Raw genomic sequence first — 27,659 nt, 5'->3', positions numbered from 1 at the left:
CTGGACCCCCAAATTGTATATAACAAATAAAAATTAATTCAAAATGGATCACAGACAGAAATATAAAAACTAAACCGATAAACTTTCTAAAAGAAGACACAGTATAAATCTTTGTGGTCCTAGGATAGGTTTTGGTTTCCTAGATACAATACCATGAGCAGAAGTGATAGAAGATAAAGGCAGATGAACTGCACTTCATCAAAATTAAAACCTTTTTCTTACAAAGGACATCATCAAGAAAGTGAAATTTCAGAGGAAGGGATTATCTCAAGTGATAGAGTGCGTGCTTAGCAAGAAAAATAAAATAAATCAATACATCTAATTACCTCCCCTATAAAGAAATTGTTTTAATATTTAAGAAAACTAAAGTGAAAGGACAATCTGCAGAATAGGAGAAAAATTTTGCAAAGCATATATCTAATAAGAGACTAGTATCCAGGATACATAGCAAATGCTTACAACTGAACAATACAAAGAAAATCGACCCAATTTTTAAATTTGCCAAGGATTTAAATAGATACACAAATGACCAATAAGCATATGAAAAGATGCTCAGCATCACCAGCCAAATCAATATCAAAATGCAACCTCATTTTACACCCAATAGGATGGTTATAATCAAACATGGACAATAACAATTGTCGTTCAGGAGGAAGAGATACCTTATATGTGGCCATTGGAAAGGGACAATGGTGCAGCTTCTTTGCAGAAGTCTGGTGTTTCCTCAAAAGGTTAGAGTTATATGGCTCAGCAATTCCACTCCTACATATTGAGTCATCCTTCAGTATCCTCGGGGGGTTGGATTCAGGAACCCCCCACCCTGGATACCATAATCCAAGGATGTTTGAGTCTCTTTACAATCAGCCATCTAGATCCATGAAGTGGAAACTACAGATATGGCGGGCCAACTCTACAGCCAAAAGAATGAAAACATATTCTCACAAAAACTTGTATATCAATATTCATAGCAGTATCATTCAGAGTAGCCAAAAGTTACAAACAATATCCATCCATCAATGAATGGATAAACAAAATTACCAAGAATAGTCCCATAAACTTTTGGTCTTTGAATCTTTGACATAGGAGGTGAGAACATACAATAGAGTAAAGATAGACTTTTCAGCAAATGGTGTAGGGAAAACTGGACAGCTGCATGTAAATCAATGAAGTTAGACAACTCCCTCACAGCATACACAAAAATAAATTCAAAATGGCTTAAAGACTTTAACATGTAGATAAGATGCTATAAACCTCTTAGAAGAAACCATAGGCAATTCATCTGACATACATCTCAGCAATGTTCTCCTAGAGCAGTCTACTCAAGCAATAGAAATACAAGCAAATATATATAAGTGGGATCTAATTAAACTTACAAGCTTTTGAACAGCAAAGGAAACAGTAAGCAAAACAAAAAGACAGCCTATGGAATGGAAGAAAATATTTGCAATGAATGAAACTGACAAGGGCTTAATTCCCAGAATATGTAAACAGCTTTTACACTTGATTAGAAGGAAAAACAAACGATTCAATCCAAAAATGGGCAGAAGACTTAAACAAACATTTCTCCAATGAAAACATACAAATGGCCAATAGGCACATGAAAAAATGTTCAATATCATTATCAGAGAAATGTAAATCAAAACTGCAATCAAGTATCACCTCTCACCAGTCAGAATAGCCAGCATGCAGAAGTTCACAAACAATAAATGCTGCAGAGGCTGTGGAAAAAGGGAACGCTCCTACAGGGTGGTGAGAATGCAGTTTGGTGAAGCCATTGTGGAAAACAGTATAGAGGTTCCTCAAAAGACAAAACATTGACCTCCCATATGACACAGCAATCCCACTCCTGGGCATATATCCAGAAGGAACCCTAATTCAAAAATACACCTACAACCCAATTTTCAGAGCAGCACTATTTACAATAGCAAGACATGGAAATAACCTAAATGTCCACTGACAGATAACTGGAAAAAGAGGTAGTAGTATATTTGTACATTAGACTACTATTCATCCATAAAAAATAATAAATTAATGCCATTTGCAGCAACATGAATGGACCTGGAGAATGACATTCTAAGTGAAGTAAGCCAGAAAGAGAAAGAAAAATACCATATGAGATCGCTCACATGTGGAATCTAAAAAAAAAAACAACCAACAAATAAAACGATAAATTTATCTACAGAACAGAAACAGACACAGAGACATAGAAACCAAACTATTGTTACCAGAGGGGAGAGGGTATGGGAAGGAATAAATTGGGAGTTCAAGACTTGCAGATATCGACTATGTATAGAATAAACAGCAAATTTATACTGTATAGCACAGGAAAACGTATTTAATATCTTATAGTAACTTATGTTTAAAAAGAATATGAAAATGAAAGAGCAGTGGGGGTATTTCCAAGGTGATCATGGGCATGCAGCAAACTCCCCAGTTTCAATTACCTAATCTCAAAGGTGGGGCCAATAAAACTACCAAGCAAAATGCGTGATGATTATGGCCGGCATCTGTTTACTAGGTAAATGCCCGTGAGAGCTGCCGCTTAATGGGGAATGATTATGATCAACGAGGCCCAGTCTAGCTGGTCACACGCGCCCTTCCTTCCTGCCTTGGTGCAGCAGCAGAGATTGTTTAGCTGAGATGAACGCCCCCAGAGCAGCCCCGACGGGAAATCTCCCAGCTCTGCACGGCGAGGCGTGTTCCTTTCCTTCTCAGAGCTGATCACAGTTTGCAGTCCTCTGTTTTTATGTTTATCCCTTTAGAACCTGCCTCCCCTCTGGGGCTTTTGCTCAAGCAGCACAGGGCCAGATGTGTCTTGCTGCCTGCAGGATATTCTGTGCTGGGTGACAGCCGACCCCACATCTGGCTCTAGTGCTGAACGAAGAGGGTAGAAGGCCCAAGGGCCCATGCTAAATCGAGGCCCCTGTACCCAAAATTATGGTCTGAGTTTGGGCAAGTTACACAGTCTTCTTTACCCTGAGATTCCTCATCTGTCCATGAAAAGAACTGCCCATGGCACACAGAGTTACAAGGATTAAAGGAAATCACAAAATTCACAACTAATTCAAGGGGCTACCAGTGCGCCCTCAACAGACAAATGCTGCCTTTGCGGCTCTGACACACGCCAAGCGGGGCGGCCGCACACAGTGAACACTGCTAAGTGCCAGTGTGTTAAGTGCTTCATGTGTGCTATAATACTCTTTACAACTTACAACAATCCCAGGAAGAAACGAATATTATCATGCCCATTTCACAGATTCACCAACAGGTTAAGAGAGGTTACATTCTAGTCCAAGGCCCAATGGTGAGAAAATGGCGGTTTAAACCTGAATGTGTGCCCAGGTCTGGGCTCCATCTCTCTCCCATCCACCTGACCACTTGCGTATGAAATCCACCTGTCCAATACACAATTTTCAGCCGGCCAGCTCTTAAATGCATTGTGTTCCACCGTTTGTCAATGTTGGTTAATTACCCTAAATTGTTCTCAGAAACCACTACAGAAACGAAAGGTGGACTCACGACCCTGCCTACAAAGGAGAGGAATTCTGCCTTGCCTTTTCCTGTAATGTGCAGAAACCCTTCCCTACATCACCAAATCCTTTTGTATGCTTCCTCCATGTTTATGTTTGCACATGGCTTATTAAAGTAGAAGGTACCTGCAGTAATTCGATCTCGGTTGCTTTCCAAGTTTGCAGATTATCCATAATCAGTCTGTGAACGAAAATACTACAACGTGAATGAAAATACTGCAACCATGTCAGTAAACAAAGAATGCTGAAACCAAGTCATCAGCGGCAGCCAACACACCCCAGCAAGGACAGGCCTGCAACCCAGCCTCTGCAGCCACTCACAATGGTGCCCTCTGAGCAGACTCAGAATAAAAAAGGACAGGAAACTGGCCCTAGATAGCTAAGTGCTTGTCTAAAGAATGAATTCATTGAGTCCAAATGTTTGCTTCCTCCCATACATAGAAAAGCACTAAATTCTTGAACTTGAGATACCTGGATTTCTTTAGATAACAAGCAATCTTTTATTGTTCCAACTACCTGGTCTTTGTTGTAAAGCTCCTATATATCCCAGCTCCTTCCCTACCTCTTTGTAGCAGTCCCTCAGAGCGATCTGAGAGGCTTTCATCCAGTCTCGAGTCCTCCCGCCAAATAAAACATAACTCTTAACTTTTAAGCTGAACGTTTATTTCAATCAAGTCCCAGAATAGACACAACTCATCAATTCTGTAATGGAACACACTGGATCAGGAACCAAAAGCGTGTTCTAGTCCCGAAAACTACAGGTTCCTCTTTCTTCCCGTCATTATACAATCCCACCAGAACTCATTACTTTGCTGTCTTCTCAGACCAAACTTAGAGAAGAGTAAACTCAACAGAGTGCCTTGCTGTGGAGAACCCCCTGCAGAAGCAAGGTAGTCAGCCTGCCCTCCCGCACGCTCTGCTGACCCCTACTGTCCTCCACGGAGACCAGGCCAACATAGCTGTTCCCGACAGCAGCAAAGTCCCACACATTAAATAAAAGGATTTTATTTTATACCATATGTTATGTATATACCTGCAGAGATTATAAACCTAAACTTGTATATAACTATACTACTAATTATACTCGTGACATTATTGTTGATTGGAGTCCCGATCATGGTCAGTTTTTAGAAAAATGGTCTAAACACACTCTTAAATGGCAACGCAGCAGGTCTGTGTTTCATTTCATCGGCAACATGTGGCGCCCCACGTGGGGCCCGACAGAACCGAAAAGGTACTGTAAGCACCCCGGAAAATAGAAAGGGGGACTTTCGGGATTAAAATGGGGAATTCTAATTCCTTGGAAACTCAATATTTGGACCTGATACAAGGTCTGTTACAATCAGTAGGAGTTAAAGCTGCTTCAAAGCGGTTAAGTGAAATGTTTGAGCATATTGAACGGCATTGTTATTGGTTTCGGCATCAGACTCAAGTTCAATTAAATTTAAGGGAATGGAAACAGGTTCAAAAAGAATTAAAGAAGCAGCATCAGAAAGGAAATGTAATGTCTTTGCGATTATGGACGCTTTGTAGTGCTATAACACAAGCTTTAGAATTGTTTGAGACAGATAGTGAAGCTAACTCTCCTCCTGTTGAAGCTCCTTATGAGGATGTGCCATTACCTTCAGAAGGGAAAAGCCAAGAGAAATATTCCCCCCCCCCGGAACCTCCTCCTAAACCTCCAGGTGATTGTTCTGTTTCTAGTAGTGAGGAGGAAGAGGAGGAAGGAAACAGGGAAAAAGGAGCGAAAAAGGGGGATGAAGAATTGGATAAATTAGTTTTTACTATGACTGAAATGCTTCACAAAATGATGAATAAAGTACAGGAAAAAACGGATTCAAGGAAAGTCTCTACCGTGCCTGTGAATCCTATCACCACATCGTATGCTTCCCTCTTTCCCATAGAGAAACCCCACGTGTCCAATGTGGATGTGGGCCGAGAAAATAGACGTTTTACTTTTCCAGCCACTATGTTTTATGATGATGATGATGATTTTCTTCCAGCGCCACCTGGTGGCTTTATTGATCCTCCACAGCTTTTTCCAATAACTCGGCAACCCGGACCTCCCGGAATGTTAAATATAAATTATATGCCTATGGAATATAATTTTTTTAAGGATTTAAAATCTGCAGTGGCTTAATATGGGCCACAGTCCCCTTTTGTGTTAACCATGATGGAAACTGTTGGAATGGCTAAGTTACTTTTACCTATGGACTGGGAGGCCATTGCGCAAGCTGTACTTGAGGGTTCCCAATGGCTGCAACTTCACAATGGTGGGAGGAGGAAGCTCGAAAACAGGCTCGTATAAATCAGACGCAACAGCCTCCTGGACCATTAGAGGAGAAATTAATGGGAGATGGTCCTTTTCGATCTTTACAAGCTCAGGCTCAATATACTGATCAAGATTTACAACAGGTCAGACAGGTTTTTTTGAGAGCTTGGAGAGGAGTTGTTCCTACGGGTCATTCTCAACCGTCATTTGTTAAAATTATGCAGGGAGCTACTGAGCCATATGCAGACATTTTGGCTCGTTTAATAGTGGCAGTTGAGAGAGCCATAGGAAAAGACCAGATATCTCAAATTCTGTTACAAACCTTAGGATATGAAAATGCTAATTCTGAATGTAAACGTATTTTGGATCCCTTAAGGGGACAGGGAGCAAATATAGCTGAATACGTACGAGCATGTTCAGGTATTGGAGGAGTTGAACATCAAGCTAATGTGTTTGCCACTGCAATGGTGACTGCTTTAAAACCCCAACGAAAGGGTACCTGTTTTAATTGCAGAAAAGCAGGGCATTTCCAAAAAGAATGTCGTAAACGTAATAAGCCTACAGAAATTTCTCCTGTTATACCTAAGTAACAACCTTCTGGACCCTGTCGTAGATGTGGAAAAGGGAAACATTGGACCAATGAGTGTAGATCTCGTAATGACAAAGATGGAAACCCTCTTCCCCCACGTCAACAGGGAAACTTCTCAGAGGGCCTGAGTCCTTGGGGCCCTACAACAATACCGAGGACTATCAACCCTACAATACCTCAATCCACGACTCCCGACTCTCCTCAAAAAGCCCTCACTTAGTTATCTCTGATTAAAAGGCTGCTACACAAGGTAGTGCTGCCGCTGATCTTCCAATTGCCGAATGTGTAACTCTCTCTCCTGATACAGGAATTTATAGATTAAAAACGAATATATTTGGCCCTATGCTCCAAGGCACTTTTGGTCTCCTTCTTGGCCGAAGTAGTGCTGCCTTCAGGGGATTAACTGTCTTCCCTGGAATAATTGACCCTCATTATAGAGGAGAAATTCTTATTGCAGTAAAAACATCTAAAACTATTTCCTTGATTGCAAGAGAGAGAATTGCCCAACTGTTGCTACTCCCTTATATTCCTTTTGATAGTACGGGTAAAGAACGTACTGGAGGATTTGGTAGTACAGGAAGAGAAATTTATTGGGAAATGCTTATTAAGGATTCTCGCCCTTTTCTTACCTTACCAGTAAATCAAAAGCCTTTTGAAGGTCTTGTAGATACTGGAGCAGATGTTTCTGTAATTTCTTTATTACAATGGCCTGCTGATTGGGAAAAACAAAAATGTTCCCTTTCCTTATCTGGACTTGGAACTGTCTCTAATGTATGGAAGAGTATTTCTCCATTATCAGTCCAAACACCAGGGGGAACTGTAATTACAACATTTTTTTACATTGTAAATATACCCATTAATATCTGGGGCAGAGATATTTTGACAAAACTGGGTGTAACCTTGTCTTTTCTGCCGGAAAACTAATAGCCACTGCTCAGTGTCCTCGAGCACTCCCTTTAAAACGGATTATTACAAAACCTAAATGGACTGAGCAGTGGCCACTCCCTACATTTAAGCTCGAGGCTTTAGAACAATTAATGGCTGAACAATTATCTGTTGGTCACATTGAACCTTCTACATCTCTTTGGAATTCTCTTGTGTTTGTTATTAAAAAAAACAATCTGAAAAGTGAAGACATTTAATAGACTTACGTGAAGTAAATAAATGTATAGAACCTATGGGAGGACTGCAATTAGGTCTCCCCTCTCTTGCTATGATTCCTCAAGGGTGGAGTGTTATGGTGATAGATTTAAAAGATTGTTTTTTTACCATTTCTTTACAACCAGAAGATAAAGCAAAATTTGCTTTCACTGTTCCTACATATAATCATAGTCAACGTGTTAAGAGCTATCAATGGACTGTGTTACCACAAGGAATGGTTAATAGTCCTACTTTATGTCAGGAATTTGTGGCTCGAGCCTTAGAACCTGTACAACAATCATTTCTTCAATAACTTTTATATCACTATATGGATGATTTATTGATAGCTGCCCCCACGAAAGAATCAAAATTACAGATTTATAAAAATGTTTTAATACCATTGTCGAATTTTGGGTTGTGTGTGGCACCTGAAAAGGTCCAAGAAGATTTTCCCTACTCATATTTATGATCTATATTGGAAAGAACTCGTATAAGACCTCAGAAAATTCAAATTCGTAAAGATCAATTAAAAACCCTTAATGATTTTCAAAAATTATTAGGAGATATTAATTGGCTCAGACCATCAATTGGTATTTCCACTTATCAGCTACGTCATTTATTTGGAACTCTAGAAGGAGACAAAGCTCTCGATAGTCCACGAACACTTACGCCCCAGGATATAGAAGAGCTTATGTATGTCGAGCAACAAATTAATACTGGATATTTATCATATGTTGACTTACAAAAACCAATACAATTGATCATTTTTCGTACTCCTCATACTCCTACTGGAGTAGTCTCTCAAAATGCTGCCATTATCGAATGGCTTTTTCTTCCTAATAGAGTTAATAAAAAATTAAGTATATACTTGGAAAAAATTGCTTTATTGATTGCCAAAGGAAGAACAGGAGTTCTTCAATTAACCGGGAAAGAACCTAATGAAATTATTACTCAATTAACACAAGTGCAGATTTCAAAAAGTCTCAATTTAATGAAGAATGGCATTTGGCCTTATCAGAATTTCCTGGACAATTGTCTAATCATTATCCTCATTCTAAACATTTTCATTTTCTTCGACAGACACCTGTTATAATTTCTAAAGTGATTTCTCCTGCTCCTGTTTCAGGTATGATCATTTTTACAGATGCTAACAAAACTTCTGCAGGATACTGGACAGAAGGCCGACAAAAAAAATCTTAGCACATTCTTTCTCATCTGTACAACTAGCTGAATTATGGGCAATCTTGTTAGCTTTACAAGACTTTCTTCAGAACCTATTAACATTGTTTCTGATTCTAAATATGCAACATTGTCATGTTCCTTGCTTCCAGAAGTGGATCTTCCCTTGTTTTTAAAAACTTCTATTGATAAACTTTTTTCCCAGGTGCAACAAGTATTGCTTCAACGTCAACATGCAGTATATATCTGTCATATAAGAGCTCACTCTATGTTACCTGTTCCTTTAGCTAAAGGTAATCAATTAATAGATTCTTTATTATTTCCTCTTCAAGCTGCAGAAGCAGAACATCAAGCTCATCATACGAATGCTCGAGGACTTATCAGTAGGCATTCAATAACTTGAAAGCAAGCTCAAAATATAGTTCGGACCTGTCCTTCTTGTGCCCCTTTTTCTTTACCCCTTCTTCCTTCAGGTGTTAACCCCCGAGGATGTACTACTAATGAAATTTGGCAGATGGATGTGTTTATTGTACCTTCTTTTGGACGCCTTAAATATGTACATCATACTGTTGACACATTTTCTCATTTTCAGTGGGCTACAGCCTTATCATCAGAGAAAGCTGACACTGTCATCACTCATCTATTAGCTTGTTTTGCAATAATGGGTGTACCTAAAGAACTCAAAACTGATAATGCTCTTGCTTATCAGTCTATAAAATTACATAAATTCCTCTCTAAACATCATATTGTACACACCTTTGGCATTCATTATAATAGTCAAGGTCAGGCCATCATTGAACGGGCCAGTCGAAACTTGGGAGATTATTTGCAAAAAATAAAAAAGGGGGATATGAGTAAAGAATACAGTGAAACCCCTGCTAATATATTACCTCATACACTTTCAACACTAAATTTTTTGAATGTTTGGTCTTCAGCTGACCGATCTGCGGCAAAAATGCATTTTGATACAAATTCTGATCACTTCATGGGCAAGCATCCTAAACAAGATTCTTGGTATAAAGATCCTGATAAGGGTTGGATCCCTGTAAAATTGTGTTATCAGGGACGGGGTTATGCTTTTATCTCTACAGATCAGTCTTCTTTTTGGGTGCCTACTCGCTTGATAAAACGACAATATGAGAGATCCGTTCGTAAGACAATTCCGAGAGCTCTCCATGCAGACAACCTTCACTTTTGCGACTCGAGAAGCTCAAACTCCAATGTGGGGACAACTCAAGAAATTGACCCAGGAGGCAGAGAAGACTCTTCAGCGGGCTGGACAACCGCTGAATCCTGTTAATCTTTTTCTTGCTATAATGGCTATTGTTACCTGCCAGGTATGCATGAGTCAAGAAGTATCTCAACATTACTGGGCTTATATTCCCAATCTTCCTTTGGTTCGTGCAGTATCTTGCGGAGATCCTGAGGTCCCTGTATGTACTAATGTTCCAGATTTTTTCCACCACCTGATTGCGGTGGAATACAAGATATACATAGTCATAGAGATCCTCAAATTATTAATGGAAGTTATGTTATAGGAGTAGAAGGAGATCCTATATGTTTTGGACAGGATCTTTTTTGTCTTCCTTTATACCATCAAAATCATAAGCATGCTTATAATACATGGGGAGTTAATTATAGAGGGCTACACACTGCTATATTTTCTGTTATGGTATCTACTAGAGGATTTAATGTGTCAGGTTTTGTTAATGATACAATTCCTACATCACTTTCTTTATGTCTCGCTACATTTTCTGAAGCAGATTTAACTCATTTAGAATGGGAGAAATGCAGAGATCATAAACCTAAACTTGTATATAACTATACTACTAATTATACTCGTGACATTGTTGATTGGAGTCCCGATCATGTTCAATTTTTAGAAAAATGGTCTAATCACACTCTTAAATGGCAATGCAGCAGGTCTGTGTTTCATTTCATCGGCAACATATACCCATCTCTGAAAACAGCTTTGCCAGAAGCCCAAATCTTCAATGTTAATCTGCAAAGGCAAATCCGGGCCCCAAGGGAAAACAAGTTTTAAGACGATGTTAAGGCCTCCAAAGTCCTCTCCACTACGTCAAACAAACTGCCTGCAAGTCTGCAACTGCAGGCGGCTACACGTCTGCTTTTAATGCAACCTCTTCCTGCCCTCAGGCGCTACAATGTCCCTCTATGCCCTCCCATCTCGGGGTAAGAGCAGCCGCTGCAGAACCTTGCAGGGCAGCACTGACAGGACTGGACACAGAGGATCAGAGCTGAACTAAGCCTTCTGATGACACGAGCTTGTCACTCTGTCACTTTATACATCAAGATATATGTAGAGAGAGGTGGAGTGATATTGCTCAAAGTCACACAGCTAATAAGCGGCAAAGTCTATAACTCTGCTACTCCCTCCGGCGGGACGCAACAGCTGGGACGCCCACAGGATTCTCTTGAGCCTGCCTGAACAGTCCTTTCCTGTCACTCATAACCCACCACAGGGTCGGACCCTAGCCTGACTTTTCAGCATCTTTTCCCTCCAGTCTCTCTGGAACAAGGCTGCTCGGGCCACTGTATGACTTCCGGTTTCCCAAACCCTCCGTGCTCAGGCTGGTCCTGCCTATGCTTCCGGCCCCCTGCTCAGAGGCTCTTCCTCCCCTGCAGGAGGACGTTTCCACTCTCCGCAGGGACACCAACTCAGGGGAGCCCTCTTCTCCCCCTCAGCATGGCAGGTGTCCCAGGCCACATCACGAGCTGCCCCATTAGGACTGCGTGTGCCCAGGTCTGCTAGTCAGACCAGCAGCCTCAGAGCCAGGGATTATGCCCGGGTCACCCTGCAAACCTACTGCCCGCCTCACAGCCCCCAGCCAGCAGGTCACCTGGAAGTCACAGCAAGTGCCCCACCCAATCCAGAAGTCTCTTCATTTGCCAGCACCGCTGATGACTGGTTTCCAACCTTTGGTCAGTTTCGCACAAAACAGCAGCTTCCACTATGAAGCGGGGGGTTTTTGCTTCTGTGCCCCATCCTTACTGGAAACGTCAAGGGAAACCAAAAGGCCTCTTCTGAACCCTTTACTGATGACACCCTCCCACCCACAATACTCACATGCTCAAGAGAATTGGGTCCACGTGATTTTGTTTCCCTTACGCTAAGTGGTTCAAAACACTGCGGGATCCTTTCACTTTTGAGGGTATTTGTACTCAGTTTATAGGCTTTAATCTGTTTTTTTCTCTCTCTTCAGTATCTCTAGCAGTTGCCACTTCTTAATCCCTTCAGCAGCCTCCCTCCCAACATCTAGTCTAGGAAATCAGCTGTGATGAGGGACCCGGGGGCAGTCACAGAAGATGCAACTAAGGCACAGAGAGGCTACAAAATTTGCCCAAGAAGATCAGCCTCAACCCCCAACACTGTGTGCCCCGTCCCTCTTTTTAACTCTTATGCTACACAAGCTTTTGTAGATTATGCTTATAAACAGATGAGGTATCAAAATACATACAAGGACACACATCAACTCTAAGATGTTGATTAACTCCACTATTTTGTTTTTATTTATTTTATTTCTATTAAAAAATTTAAGAACCTCTGCACTCAATATAACAAAATGTTACTGGGTTTTAAATCCAGAATATAGAGGTGTTAAGTGTGTCATTACTCATATTGATTTGTATGTTCACAAGACAAAATGATTTGAAAGTCTCTCTCCCCTCTCCCTAGTCACTACTGGCTCTCACCTGAGCTCCCAGACCACACATCGAACAGCCTTTCACTTTACCCAGAGCTGAACTCATCAGTATTCCTCCAGAACTCCCTCTGCAAGTTTCCCTCCTAAGAGCACAGCAGGACAATCATTTACGTGATTAATCCACCCAGAAACCTGGGCCTTACTCCATCCTACCTTCACAGACAGCATTCATCCTTTCCTTTTTACCATCTAAACATGCCTTCAATCTGTTCACTTTTACCCACTGACCGTCCCACAGCTCAAGGGGAAGCCACCAACACTGCCCACATGGACTCACGAGTCTCCCAAGTGGCCCCACAGCCGCTCTCCCCTACTTGAGACAAATGGGATTGTGTCAGTCCCGCGCTTTTAGGGCTCTTTTCAAACCCACTCTTCTTAGAAGAAACTCCCAGGTATTCACCTGGTGAAGGTCTTTACCATGAAACTGTCAGTTCAGGGAGGGCAGGACCCGCCCTCTCCACTCAGCCCCGCCCTCTGGCAGAGCGTCAGCTTGGGAGTACCTGCTGAGCAACACCAGCCTGTATTCTAAACCTGGTCTTGTGTTCTTAGCAAACTGCTTCACTTATTCATACAAATCCAAGGTAGATTAGAAAGATTTTAGATGTTGAGCTTGAGTATTGATTTGGGGATTTTGCACTAGCAACCTGCAAGTACATGTTCTAACCATACTGTCTTCTAAAAACCACACCCAGATTTAAGTAGTACTTGTAAAATATCTTCCGAGTAAAAGGGACCGTACTTTTACAGACTTTATATTTTATAACATGAACAACCCGCACAGGGTCACAAATGGAACTGCCTCACAAGTGACAGAAGACAGGTGAGAGGCATAAAGCAACAGGTCACAAAGATGGTAAGAGTAAAGTTGATTCTCCAACCCCCCCAAAAAATTCCTCAAAGAACAGAAAACTCTGAATTTTGAAAGTAAAATACTATAATATAAAGAAATAAAATAAATAATCCTCTTCATCAGGCATTCAAGATCTGACTCCAGAATTTTTAGCATGCCATACTGAATCCTAGCACAGGAAAATCAGATGGACTAGTGGTGAGTAAGTTTCAGAAAAACTGCAGTAATTCCTCCACTTGTAAGTGGACATACACTCACCTGTCGAAGGTGAAAGTAAACCGCATTCTGGAGAAATTTGGAAGCTTTCAGGCTCCGCTTCTGGATGGCAAGGGCAGGGACAGCTTTGAAGCATGCTTCTAAATGAGTCATCGGCATTCTTACACTGCAGGGGGAAATGGAGGCTCTCAGTCAATCGCAGAGATGTTCCTGTCGTGTCTCACAGGCCTTGCCCCAGGGACTCAATGCCCTGCAGCAGCCCGGCACCTGACGAGGACCCAAAGTGTGGCCCACCCAAGCAGGAGGGGCACTGTGCTTGAGAAAGCCCACCCCAATGTGGGCAAGAGGAGCTGATGGGGTTGTGTGAACGTATAAATCCTCACAGAAATACACCTGCATACATTCAAGTGATACAAATAAGCGTAGCAGGCTATTTAACAAAATTTCAATTGTCAGTTGAAATTTTACCATTTCTTTCCACTTGTCCCCTGCACTCTGACCCAGGCTTAGGCTCTGTTACACCTGCAGCTCTGATGCAATAGTTGTGAAGTCATTTTACTTTGCTGCAAGTGTCCTTGGTCCCCGTGTCGCTGTGAATGTCCTCCCTAACACACTCAGATGTCTTTCTGGATCTCTCCCTGAGTTCCTTGCTCCTGTTCCTCAGATCCAAAGATAAAGGACAAGTGAAGACACATGACCAGAAAAGGCACTGTGGACTTGACCTAAGTCCTCTGTGACCCCCTAGGTGAGTGATGCCCACCCCTTAATTTCAATTCTCAAGGTTCTGCCCAGGGTGATGTCCAGACAGGAGAGCATCCTGGGTAATTAAATTCTGTGTGTCTTTGGCACGGGGACAAGTGCAGGAGTTGGTTCTGGAAACGGACCCCTCCCCACCCCTGCTTCTCTTTCTCCGGAGGCCCCGCTGCCAAGCCCCCAGGTTCCCTGATCTTCTGTCCTTCTCTTCTACTGTACTCCAAGCCCTTTTCCTCTTCCTTTAGTCCCTAATTATCCCCAGCTGGAGTGATTTTTCAATCACAGTATCTGAAAAAATTTCCTGCAGCTGAAAAAGAGGTCGCCAGAGGTCAATGCCCATATGCTGGTTCCTGAAGAGAGCCCCTGGTTAGGGGGACCCTCACCAACACTCACGGGACATCAGGCATGTTGCAGGGTCGACCACCCCCAACAAGAGTTTGCTGTGACCCGAAGGCCCGCACAGCATCCCTGATCACAAAAATGTATTTGGACCACTTCTCCGTTATTAAGAAGCAAAAATAAAAACAATTGACCATATTTCTTACTAAAATTATTTATGAGGTGGAAAAAGAAATTGTAATAGAAAAGAACAAATTTGACTCCATGTTAGATGTGTTCCTTGGGCTTTAAACCTGTGCCCTGTTTTCTAGGCTCAGACTTGCTAGCTCTGCAACTTTTGTAAAAGAAAGTTGCCTTTAGCCTGAAATATCCAGGAGAGCCTATTCTCCGGGCTCTGATCTTTAAGGATGTTAGCTCTTCTGCACTTATGTAGAGATGGCACGTTGCAAAATAGAGAATAAACTTTGTGTTTTTCTTTGGAGGTTTTACAGGGGCACTCTGATTTGACCTACATGGACAGCTGCAAGAACAAAGGATTCCAAGGACAAACAATTCATACAGCAAGAAGTTTGCAAAAACCAACCACACCCCCGCCCCTTTTTAGTATAAAAGAAGACTGAATTCTGTCTTGGGGAAGAGGGTTCTCCAGGATTTCAGTATGACATCTTCTGAGTCTGCCAGCTTTTCAAATAAAGTCACTATTGTTTGCTCCAACACCTCATCTCCTGATTTATTGGCCTGTGATGCAGTAAGTAGAACGAGTTTGGACTTGGTAACAAAATGACTGCATTGGTGGTAGTATGTCTGCACTGCTCCCTCATTTCCAATAGGTCACAACCTATCAATTTTATATGCTGTTTAACAACACAACCAAAAAACATATCATAGGGAATTGATTCTACGGAAATAAAGTTATTTCTACTCCTTCAAAACTGTTTTTTCTTTTCTAGTTTATTTTGTTTTGCTTGTTGAAAAGAAAATAAAAGTGAAATCATTTTATTTCACGTATTATTGTTACAGCTACATATTTTAAATTCTACATAAAGATTTAAATTGCATTAAAAAATTGTTCATATATTTGTATAAAGATATATACACAATCAATGCGGATTAGGAAAGGAATGGATATTTACTAAAATTTCACTGCACAACCAGTCTTTTACAAGCATATCCTGGAATATAAGCTCTAGAATCCAGGGGTCCCCCACCCCCCTTCTCACTGCCGAGTGCCTTAGTAATCAACAACCAAGGCACCATTATAGAACCACGCGATCAGTATTTTAGGTATAAATGAGGGAATTAGCTCATTCAATTCTAAAACAAAAACCTTAACATAAATACTGAACTTATTTACATATAAAGAAAATTGTACACAAATAAGTACAGTTTCTTCCCCAAGGTCACTAAGCTAATAACTGGTAAAGGCAAGATTTGAGCTCATCTGCCTGATTCTAAAAACTAAGGTGGAAATCACATTTGATTGTGGAGGGTCCAGAGCACAGCCTGTCACCATATCTTTATTCAGATCTAGCCTTAGACAGCCTGAGACAGCACCCCATTCCTATGGAACTTGAGGGCTAACCATAACACAAAGGATTTTATATCCAGTAGTTTCTTAGGTCTCATTTATATAAAATGTCAGCAGGTCAGCAGAAAAAACTCTGGGAAATATGAGTGGGTACAGAGCTTTTTGCTGATTAGAAACTCTATTTATCAGGACAGAGTGACATTCCCATGAGAGGCCACATGGACCTAAATTAAAGGTAGGTGAACAATGAAAACTAGCAAGACCCTGGAACTCAAGCAAGAAGGATCCCTGCCATTCCCCACCAAGTTGCCTCTTCACCCACGTGGACACAATGCTAGAAGATCCAGGCTCTTGTCCAAGTTACACTATCATGGATTCTTACCCATATACAGTTACGACTCTATGCTGTCTTAAGACCTTCCCAACTCAAATATGATGACACCAGTATTTCAGCAGAATGTCTATGTCTCCACTTCCTCTCTTCTATTAGGAGAATAATTCTATGGCCACAAAGCAGAAATCCAACTAAAAACACCATGCACGAAGCCAAGTGAAAGTCTGCGTAAGACACTTTGCTCTCACGGTCAGTGAATGAAAACTCAGAATAAGTGGTTCTTCTCCCTCAGTAAGTGGGAGGTAGCCTGATTGTGTGTGTGTGTGTGTGTGTGCGTGAGCGTGTGTGTGTAAATCAAATACAATGAATTCTGGGATTTGTACAGATTTTTTTATGTTACTGTCATTTCATGAGGATGAGATAACCTATAAAGTAATTTGAATCAAGTGTTCTGAGACAGTCTCAGGTTCTTATGGTGGAGGAGGGGAAAGTGGAAAGAAAAGGAGGAAAGAAGTAAATGAAGCAAAGGAGTAAGAATACTGCTAGTTAAAGGAAACACATTAATTTTGTTCCTACTTGCATCACACACAAGTTAGGGACTGGCTTTCACCCGATGTCTTGTCGAGCACTGAGTTGCAGAAGAAGAGGCGACAGCCCATTTCTCACTGAACTTGTGACAGTACATGACATGTTACAGACACAAATCTTTTAACCTGATCAAACACTCTAGCAGCAGGCCATAATTCTCATATTTTGAGAGACAAGAAAACAGGAGTTCAAAGAGGGTATGTAACTTGACAAAAGCCAGAGGACCAGTAAACAAGAGAGGATGAATTCAAACTCAGATCTGAATGCAGAGTCTGCTCTTCTCACACCCAGGACTGGAAAATCCTTAACACACAGGTTCCCCAGCTCCCCTGCAGTGTTCCTGGCACCAAGGAATTCCTATGGCACTGGTCTCCACTTCTCACAGACACAGCGCTCTGTGCAGCCAATGACCTCCATCGGACCTTGTTCATCTACCTGCCACGCCCACCAGGCTTCACCATAAAGGCAGGAAAGCTGGCTTTCAAGTGCATAAAAAGGCATCCCTGGTCTTATCTGGGCTCTTCTGAGGCCTCTCCAGCCTAAAGGCAACCATGAAACTGTTCACAGTTTGTACATGGGTCACACTACCTCTTTCCATCTTTCTCCCCACCTATACTACTTAGCTATGACCATTCTGATAATCTTGGAAACAAATTTTGAAAAACAGAAAAGAAAGGATTCTGGAACAAGTATTTAACACTTACAATTTTAAATGACAAGTTACAAAGTGAGTATTTACAAACAAATTCTGCCTTCCTAGGTGTCAGTTTAAACAGTTAAAAAATATATTAGCCAGAAATTTTCACTTACAAAATTAACTAAAACATAAACAATAATCTGGAATAAACTCAAAAGTAAAGCCCATGTTCTTCATGGAGAAACTACAGGACTGTACTGAGGTGTAAAGTAAGAGATGTGAATGTAGAGACATCAACATATTGCATGGAGGAAAGCAGTTTTGTAAAGATGAAAGTTCTGCTAAAGATAATTCAAAACTTACTAAAAAATCCTATGAAAACCCTTATCGTTTTTTTTTTAACTTGAACAAAGTATTTTAGAATTCTTCTGGAATAATAAAGTCATAATACTAGCCAGAAAATTTGGGATGGAAGAAAAGAATTAAAAAAATTGCACTGTCGGATATTAAATAAATTTTTACAATATGTAAGATATGGTGCTGGAGTAAGAAAGTAAGATTGACAGAAATAAACCATGAGCTCAAAAAGAGACTCTAGTGTATATAAGTATTTTGTACACGTGGGATTTCAAATCAAAGAGCAAAGTATGAATTCAATAATTGTCCTGGGACAATCAGAGAATCCCCTGGAAAGAACAAATTCTAGTCCTGTCATAATGACCACAAGAAAACTTACAGTTAGTGACGTAAATATTAAAAAGGACTAACAACAGCAAATACAACCCCTTGCTCATATTAATTCAACTTCCCCTCAATATAACAAGCACTATTAGCATCTCCACCTTAGAGATTACAAAACCTACAGAAGAGACTTGTACCATTATAAGAAAGTGTCTCTAAGAATAATACCAAAAATAAAACCCAAAAAGAAGGCATTTACTATCTTAAGTATATTTTGGGCCACAACAAAAGTAAACCTACTGAACAAAATGAAAGGCAAGAAATGACAAGAAAAAGCTGCGTGGTACATGTTGATGAAGACAAGGGGTTAATGTTCATGACATACAAAGAGCTGTCACAAAGCAACAAGAAGCTCCCTCACTTAACTGTGTGCAACGGACAAAAGGGATCATTCACTTTTAAAAAGTCAGATGGCTAATGAGTGAAAAATGCTGAATACCTCACTGGTCATCAAATGCAAGCTAAAACAATGAAAAAGCACTTTTGCTCATCATATTGGCAAATATTTATAAAAGATATTCTAGCTAGTATCCATCTGTGAGAGAACAAACTGTGAGCGACATTTTGGAGGACAACATGTCAATGGATATGTAAACTCTGAAAAACGTGTGTACACACAGACTCAACTCCACTTCTAGCAATCGTTTCGTTTAGAAAAAAAATCAGTTCAAAAAGATGTACTCATCAGGATATTTTCACAGCACTGTTTACAAAGGTGGGAAGAAAAGCTAAAGTGAAATCATTATCCAGCGATAGAGAAATGGTTACATAAGTAATTCTACGTCTTTTCATTTCCCACTTGAGAAGGAATTTCTCGAGTCACTTGAAAAGAGCCTGTGATGAATGTAAATGTCACATCCAGGGACTAAATTTCCAGAAGCCTTAATTAAAGGAATACTCATATGAGATCACAGGAATATTTGCAGAAGAAGGATGCCAGTCAAACATCTTTTCTGACAGTGGAAAATGGAGAAAACTTAAGTGTCCACCATCAAGACAACGATGCGGTAAATCACGGAGAGCTGTGGGCTCTGAGGGGGCTGGCGTTTCAGCATGGTCCAGGGCCTTGTCCACAGCACTCTCCCACCAAAAGTGTCCTTGCACAAGAGACCACACGTGCACATCAGGGGACCCCTCCACTCTATCTGAAAGGACCGGGTGAGTCTGGAGTGGGAGGACGTCTATGATATACCCCTGAATGAATAAAGCGAGCTGCAGAAAACTTATAGTATGGCCTTATTTTTCAATAAAGTATATACACACACACATATACATAGATTTCTCAGATTCATGTATGTTTCTATGTATGTATGTGTATATATATATATCAAAGGCATAAATGTCATGAAATATATACACCACATTGTCAACAGCTTTTACCTTCAGGAAATAAGGGGATGGGATGTAGGGGCCTATCAGTACCACCACAGTTCTCTTTTCAGTATTTCAGTAAAGTATACTTGGAATTTAAAAGTTTATTTAAGTCTGAAGTAAAATGGACGATGCCTCCACAAGACAGAATTCTATACTTGTCATTAAAAATCATGCCAGGGGAGATAGAATATTGCAGAAAAAATATAAAAAGCCGAATGGAAAATGGAGTTCTCCACACAGTAAACAGGCACAGAGTGCTCGCTGGTTTTTATGACAGAGGTGATACACACTGACGAAAAGGACAGAAAATAGATGTTAAAGTGTTAATTATTATCTCTGAGTAGTGGGACCAGGATAACCTCTCTTACCCCTTTTTTCAGACTTATTATATTAAAACACATTGTTTTTCATCTGAAAAAAAGCATTTTTAGATGTCTAGTACCACACATTGGAGAAAATACTCGAGTACTTACAGAAACAAGTAACTAGGAGACACCGCAGTAGCGTCGCACAATGTGGAACGGGCGATCCTGAATAACACCGCGCAGTTACATAAGGACCCACAAAGTGAGAGCACCTGCTGTAACAGGACGCGGCCTCCTTCTATTTGTCAGTTGTGTCTTCAGGGCTGAGGTAGTTCTGAGCACGGCCAGTGACAGTGCTGGTGTCTGGTTGGATGCCACTGGAGGTGAGGGCACCTGCAAGCCGAAAGGAAGAACAGAAATCATCCTCTGCTTCTTCTGTCTTGTTTCTTTGTTACTTTAAAAGAGAGGCATAAATAAGATAAACTGTGAATCTTCCCTACTGAAATTTCAGTAATGAAGCCGTTCTTAAAATCTTCACACCTTATATTCTGCCTATAACTGCCTATTCAACAAAGCATCATATTTATTAAATGTTAATTAACTCAGTTAATTAACTCCCTGTTGAAGCCTTCTATTAAAGAATATGAAATGCACTACGCAATAGCACCACACCTGTAGTGACTACCTTAGATGTATTGACGGCAGTGCAGTCAGCCCCCACCATCCCGTGGCACAGAGCTCCTGATGCTGCTTAAAGGGCACGCTGCTGCCTCAGATGGAGAGAAACTGTGAAAGCATTCTCTGAAATCTACATCACTGACAAAACATAACTGACAAATCCCAGGCTCCTTCGAAGCTGTCATTTTCTGTTTCTGTCCAAACACCGTCAATGAGCAGAATCACCCCATTCCCGAGCCATGGAACTCACGTAGTAAGGAGTTTTGGAGAAATTTCCAGGTATAAAATGTAACCAACTACATGTAGAGATCTGACAAAATAAAAGATGAAATACTCTGATTTTGGAAGACATTCAAAATATTCTCCTAAGCCTTAGTAGCTGGAAGGGCTAGGCTTCTCCTAAGCCAGTTATTTATTTCACAGCCACTGAGCAACTCCCACAAACCCTGTTTCCCTGTGTCTGGTGGGAGCCTCAGGCACACTCTTGCTGTCCATCTTATAAGTCACAGGGCAGAGGCGTGTGTCTCATGCCTGCAAACCTCACACAGGTTCGCCTCCTAGCCTCATTGTCTGAACTTGGCCTCATTTACTCACCTGTTTATTGGGTATCTGTTCTTCTGTATGCTGCCTGAAGTGCTTCTTGGAACAAGTCAGAAGAATGAGTGGGTATACAAATGGGCAGATGGACAGGTGAGAGATGGGCAGACAGACAGAGAGACTCCAAGAAAAGGGGAATAAAGAAAATTTCCTATGCAAAACCCTCTTCTATTCAGGGAAGAAAACCAACACAGAGAAGTGTGAAGAGGCAGGTAGCTTAGGGCTGTTTCCTGGATTCCATGAAAAGTCACACCAAGAGATGAGAGGGTAGAACTATAAACAATAAAAGAAAAAAAACACACATGCTTGAAAAATATATCTACAATATGTACTTTCTAAAGAATACATTCAAATATGCAGGGCCCAATAAAACAATCATTGGGTATTTACAGAAATGAGAATCCCATCTCCAAACCACAAGGCATCCCTTTCGAGCACTGAGAGTCTACACGGGGCGGTCATAAAGCCGTCTCCGCAAATACATTCTATCCTGCAATTATGAGGAACGAGCAGCTGTGCTCGGGCTGCCCACGCGCATCATTTACACCCCTCAGCACCTCTACGGGGGAGGGACGCCTAGCGAGCCCCGTCTCTGCAGGACAGAAAACAAGTCCGGGAGAGGCTAAGCCGACCTACCAGTTCTCCAACTCACAGGGCTGGTCACTCCAGAGCAGGACTCGAACTCGGACCCATGTTTGTAACCACAGTACTACCGTGATTTATGTGCTTTTTGTGTGTATAATTCATTTGTTTCCGGCATGAAAGGATATTTAATAAATGTTCGGTTGTCTTGTCTATCTCATTAGCTCACAATCAATCTTTATACTGTTGAATTGTTCTCTTTTCCCCTGGAGAAAGGAATGGAAAGAGCAGGGGTCAGAATGAGGAGGGGCTCCATTCTTTATCTGGTACCTCACCTCATCCAAGTCCCCAATGAGGGAGAAGGAGCAAATGTTCTCTTCATCTTTTAAAGAGAGGGCTCCACTGAGGGTGACTTTCTCTACTACAAAACCAAGGCTGGGGGCAGGGCACATGCAGCAACAAGAGCAGTATCACAAGTAGGAAGGCAGAAAGAGCTCATGGGAGGGCTCAGGGGGTCAGCCTGATTTAATTTCAATCGATAAAAGAATAACACACTCTAAAAATAGTAGCATGCAATGGATTTGCTCTTTCTTGACATCTACCAAGTTTCCACAGCCCATATGTAACATTATCGTGAACCAGTGAAAGGAAGAGTCTACAGACAGGGAAAATCAATGCCACAGGCAGGCTGAAAACCAGGCTGGAGGAAAGGAAGAGAAAGGGCATAGTTAAGAAGAGGGGAAAGGCTGGGAAAAAGACATCATCACAAGGACCCTCAAGCGTCATTCAACAATCATATTATCATTCATTCAAGAGAGAGTTACTGGGGTCCTATTTTGTGCAAGACTGTACAGAGGGCAAAGCAAGATTGCAGCATCCATGGTGGCAGCAAGTGGCGGGGCTCAAATACACTTCTGATCCCGGTACCTGGCACACTTGTCCTCAGTATAAAGGCAAAGAAAAAAAAGTAAAATAATGCTCTGTAAACTCAAAGCACTGATGAAAAAAATTAAAGAAGTCCTAAATTCCTGGAGAGACACACCACGCACATTCCTGGATCAGAAGACAGATCTCTTGGAATGGCAGTGCTCCCCAGAGCGATCCATACATACAACGTGGTCTCGATCACAATCCCAGCGGGCTCCACTGCAGAAACTGACTAGCTGCTGCTAAAATTCATATGGGAATTCGACAGTCTCAGTAACCAAATTGTACTTGAAAAAGAAGAACAAGATGAGAGGACTTGTAATTCTCAATTTCAAACCTTACAACTGTATCTCCAGGTGAGGTTAGAGGCCATTTTTAAGTTATTATTGTGTTTATGCTTATTTTCTAAATTCTCCATAATGAATATAACTGTTACAATAAGAAAAATAAAAAGTAATGTATCTTTGAAAACATGCACAACGATTCATTCATTGGGAAAAAATATTTTAACCATAAAGAGTTAAACAAATATCTAGTAAAAAAGGACTACTTAAAAACAAGAGTGCATTTACATTTTTCATAAATTGAAAACTGAAAAGTACAAACACATCAAGTTTCTAGGGAGACCAATGCAACATATTAATAGTTATTTTCAAAAATTCTTATTGAACAATGAAAACTCAAGAAAGGGAAAATCGTGGTTGACAGCCAACTGCAAACACATGGAGAGCTAAGGCCTAGAAGTCACAGTTCCTGTAACTCTGCTACTGACTCAATAGGAGAGGAAATTCCTCATTGAGGGGACAGTGGAATCCCATGCATAAGACAGGATACACAGTACAAACTGTACTAGAATCGGGGGTGATTTTCTTAGAATTCTAACGTTGCAACATTGTTGAAAAACTATAAAAAACACTGACAGACAGATTAAAACACACAGTCATATATATTATATAGAAACATATGAAGTCTGCTCCGATGTTGCATAGAAATACAAACATATTTGTTCATTTATGGGCACTGATTACTTTATCCCAGGTAGAATATTTCAACTAAAACAAATAATCAATCATACACACCTCTTCTCAAATCTAGTTGATAAGTTACTCTGCTATGTAAACATAATGTGTCTAAGATAGATCTAAAGTTAGTAAAAAACAGCTTTGTATGGTTCCTTGAACTCTTCTCAAACTTCCAAGCTTAATTTTAAAATAGATCTGAGCAGTATTTCTATATGATCTTCTCCCTCGTGAAATAAACAACACAGTCTGTTGTCAAAATGCTGTCCTTACAATGATTCACGAGCACCGTATCCTAACAAAACTGCTGGACAGCAAGGCACTATCCAGACACTGTGACCAAACAAATGAAACACAAGGAAGACAATGACCCTATTCTGGAGGGCTTATAATCTGTGCCAAAACCGGGGTTTTTATTTGATTGGTTTGGTTGGTTAGAAAAATAAAATCACTCAAGTACTTTCTTCCTTGAGCATTCTGTATGTCATGACTCTGTTTTTAGTGTCATGAGCAGGAAAGACTTAAGCATGAATTGATTAGGTCAACTAGCAACAATCATCACTCGAGAGTGGGTAATAAAGAAGTAAACTGATAGCAATGCTTCTGCCTACATGAGACCTAAAATAAGCCTACACTGATCTCTGCAAGGAAAAATGAGGAGATGAGGTCCCCAATGAGAAAACAAACAAGAAATCAAAAAAGGAAAGACTTATTCATTAACGATTCCAGGAAGGAGTGGAGCATGGTGGGGATGAGCACAGATGCTGGGAAAAACATGAGGGTCTGAACTCCCACAGCCCTGGGTAGCTGTGACACTGATATGTCAGTGAAATTTTCTGCACCTCAGTCTCCTATCCATAGACTGGGGACTACCATAGCACCCGTCTCCTTGAACGGTCCTAAGAATTAAGTTATTTTATATATAAAAGTTTAAATAAAATACCTCAGATTTTAAATATTACCACAAAAGCACAAGGAACAAAGAAAACAGTGATTAATTGGAGTTAATCCAAATGTAAAACTTTGCTTCAAAGGAAACCATCTAGAAAGTGAAAAAACAACAGACAAGAGAAAATTTTTTCAAATCATTTATCTGATTAGGAATTTGTATCTTCAAAAAAAAAAGTCCTACAATTCAACAATAAAAAGGAACTCAATTAAAAAGTGAATAAATGATCTGAAAATGTATTTTTTAAGAAAATATACAAATGGCCAATAAGCACAATCAAACGATGTTCAATATCTTTAGCTTTAAAGGAAATAAAGTCAAAACCACTAGGAGAAACCGCTTCACACTCACTACAATAGGTTATAATAAAAAACAGAGTAACAAGCACTAATGAGGACACAGAGGAAGTGGAGATCACAGCCCTTACTGGTGAGGATGTAACGCTTCGTGGCCACTTTGGAAAACAGCCTGGCAGGACCTCAGAGAATTGAACATTTGGTTTATGAATGACCCAGCATTTCTGCTGTCTGGTCACACACGGAAGAGAACTGAAAACAAATGTCCACATAAAAACTCCTACAGGAATATTCACGGTGCCATTACTCATCACAGCCAAAAAGCAGAAACAACACAAATGCCTATCACCTGATGAATGGATAAACAGTGGGGCCCAGCCATACAGTAGAATATAATTCAGCAATAGCAAAGCATAGAGCACTGACCCAGGCCACAAAGTGGACAAACATTGAAAACGTTACTCCGTGTGAAAGAAGTCAGTCACAATAATCGGTTCCATTTACATGAAATGACTCGTTTTTCATGAAATGTCCAGCACAGGCAAATCCATAGGGAGAGAATAGTGTCTGCCTGGGGCTGGGGGAGAATGGGGAAGACGGGAATGACTGCTTGTGCATACGGGGCTTCCTGTTGGGGGATGAAATTGTTCTAAGATTGACCGCAATGCACAATTCTAGGCATAGGGTAAAAACCGCTGTATATTTTAATGGGTGAATTGTATTAAAACTGTTAAGGACAAAAGCACCTAGGGCCAGTACCTTCCCATAGTAAATGCAAATTACTAAATTTTATTACAAGAAGAAGAAACTGCCCTCAGCATGAAAGCAGGAGGTCAGCAAATGTGGGTTAACTGAAATTGGACAAGAGCATTTCACTTGAAACAGTTGCTGAGTGTACACGAAATATTCAAAAATAGGAAAATCAGCTTGACATCACGAAGAAGCATTCTGTTTCAAATGCAGATCAAAGATTTATCAAGCCCAGCTGCTAGAAATGACCAGAGAAGAAACCTGGTTCTTAAAACAAGCACCAGAGCCAACAAGGAAATGGTGGTGAGGAAAGCAGGCAGCCGAAATTCTGGAACAGTTAGCTACAAATAATTTCTCCAATGAAAATTCAAAAATAAAATGAAAGTGATGCAATGCTGTGCTGGCATCACGTGAATGGGCTTCCTCCGGTGCTCGACAGTTCTGTAGCCCCTAATGAGAGACTCAGGAGAATCAGCATGTCTCCTGGCAGTCCCCAAGTGACTGCCCACCAGCACGCTTACCAACATCATATTTGCCAGGGTTGTATTGCAGAGAAGAGACCAACTTCTAAAAGGCACCGGAAATGTTGACAAGGGAAGAAAAGGCTGCGGTCAGTCCTGGGACAGAGACCCTGTGAGCAGAGGCCAGAAACCTGCAAGTGAACTGGAGTGGCCCTGGGGCAGGAAGGGACCATGGAGGAGCAGATCTCAATTCTCTACTCTTTCTCCCTTGGGTAGGAGAGATAAAGCCTGCATCCTTCTCACCTGGAACTGTGGGTTCTGGCTGGCAGAAGTCTTACCTACAGGGAATGATTACTCAAGAATCTGTGGAAAAAGTCAACAAAGCGAGAGGGAGTAGGGAGCCAACTCCACGTGCCTCTCAAATGCTCCCATATTTATTGTGTATAATCAAAGGAAAAAGTCATTAACAGTTGTGTGATAGTAAGCAGGAACTTGGGGAAAGAAGAGATGAGACAGAGATTGTAGAATCCACCATGAGTACAAAGGCTTAGTGTATCTTTAGGGAAGTCATGGAGTGAGGGGAATAAGATACATTCTTTACATCCGTGAATTACAAAGCAGACCACCAGACCAGCTAGGTCCTTCTTTTGGGGATAATAGACTATCTAACTGCACACAAGCCCAGCGTTTATACCTGAGGTTCTGGGTCATTGCTTTTCAATGAGCAGAGTGCTATCTAAAACCTCAAATACGCAAGTGAAGCATTGTCTCTGCTTTTTAATGCAAGGAGACAGGAGTGAGGATGCACAGGCCCCTGCTTGCAAAGCAGTTACTAAGTATATTTTTTTATTCTTAAAGTTGACAGGCGGCCGGGGTCTGTTAAAATTTGTTAACCCAATCATGGGCTCCCACATGGAACCATTATGGAGGACACCCTAGGGTGATAAATCCTGGCTCTGGGCCTTTTCCTGCCAGCTTCAGCCACTCTAGCAGGGTCTAGGCACATCCCTGAATAAAGATCCTACAGAACCATGCACACTTTTAACTCCTGGTGCTTGAAACTTAATTTTAGCTCTACACAACTTAACGTAGAAAAGTTTCAGAAATAAAAGATATTATATTCATTTTATATCTCATCATAAGACTGATTTTTCTGATTGCTCTAAGCTGCTTCTTCTTGGTAAAGCACCTAATTCTGCAGGTGAATTCAGTACTTTCTTTGGGCATAACTAGACAGTTTGGTCTTACTAACTTTTATTGGTCAAATACCGATACACTTAATTGGTTTAATTGTTCATCA

At 40.9% G+C, this 27,659-nt stretch overlaps 1 long non-coding RNA gene across 1 annotated transcript in view; it reads right to left on the bottom strand.

Moving 5' to 3' along the window:
- LOC140691971 (uncharacterized) overlaps positions 1-27,659 on the bottom strand; it is a 50,020-nt gene that overhangs the window by 4,548 nt on the left and 17,813 nt on the right. Inside the window, exons 3-4 of the long non-coding RNA XR_012067576.1 lie at positions 20,269-20,493; positions 13,544-13,667 (exon numbers count right to left, since the gene is read on the bottom strand). This is a non-coding gene — a long non-coding RNA (uncharacterized lncRNA). The remainder of the gene's footprint in view (positions 1-13,543; positions 13,668-20,268; positions 20,494-27,659) is intronic.

Source organism: Vicugna pacos, chromosome X (assembly GCF_048564905.1).
Source record: "Vicugna pacos chromosome X, VicPac4, whole genome shotgun sequence".
Lineage (NCBI taxonomy): Eukaryota > Metazoa > Chordata > Mammalia > Artiodactyla > Camelidae > Vicugna > Vicugna pacos.
Note: the sequence above shows the minus strand (reverse complement) of the source record. Positions and strands in the feature narration are given on the sequence as shown.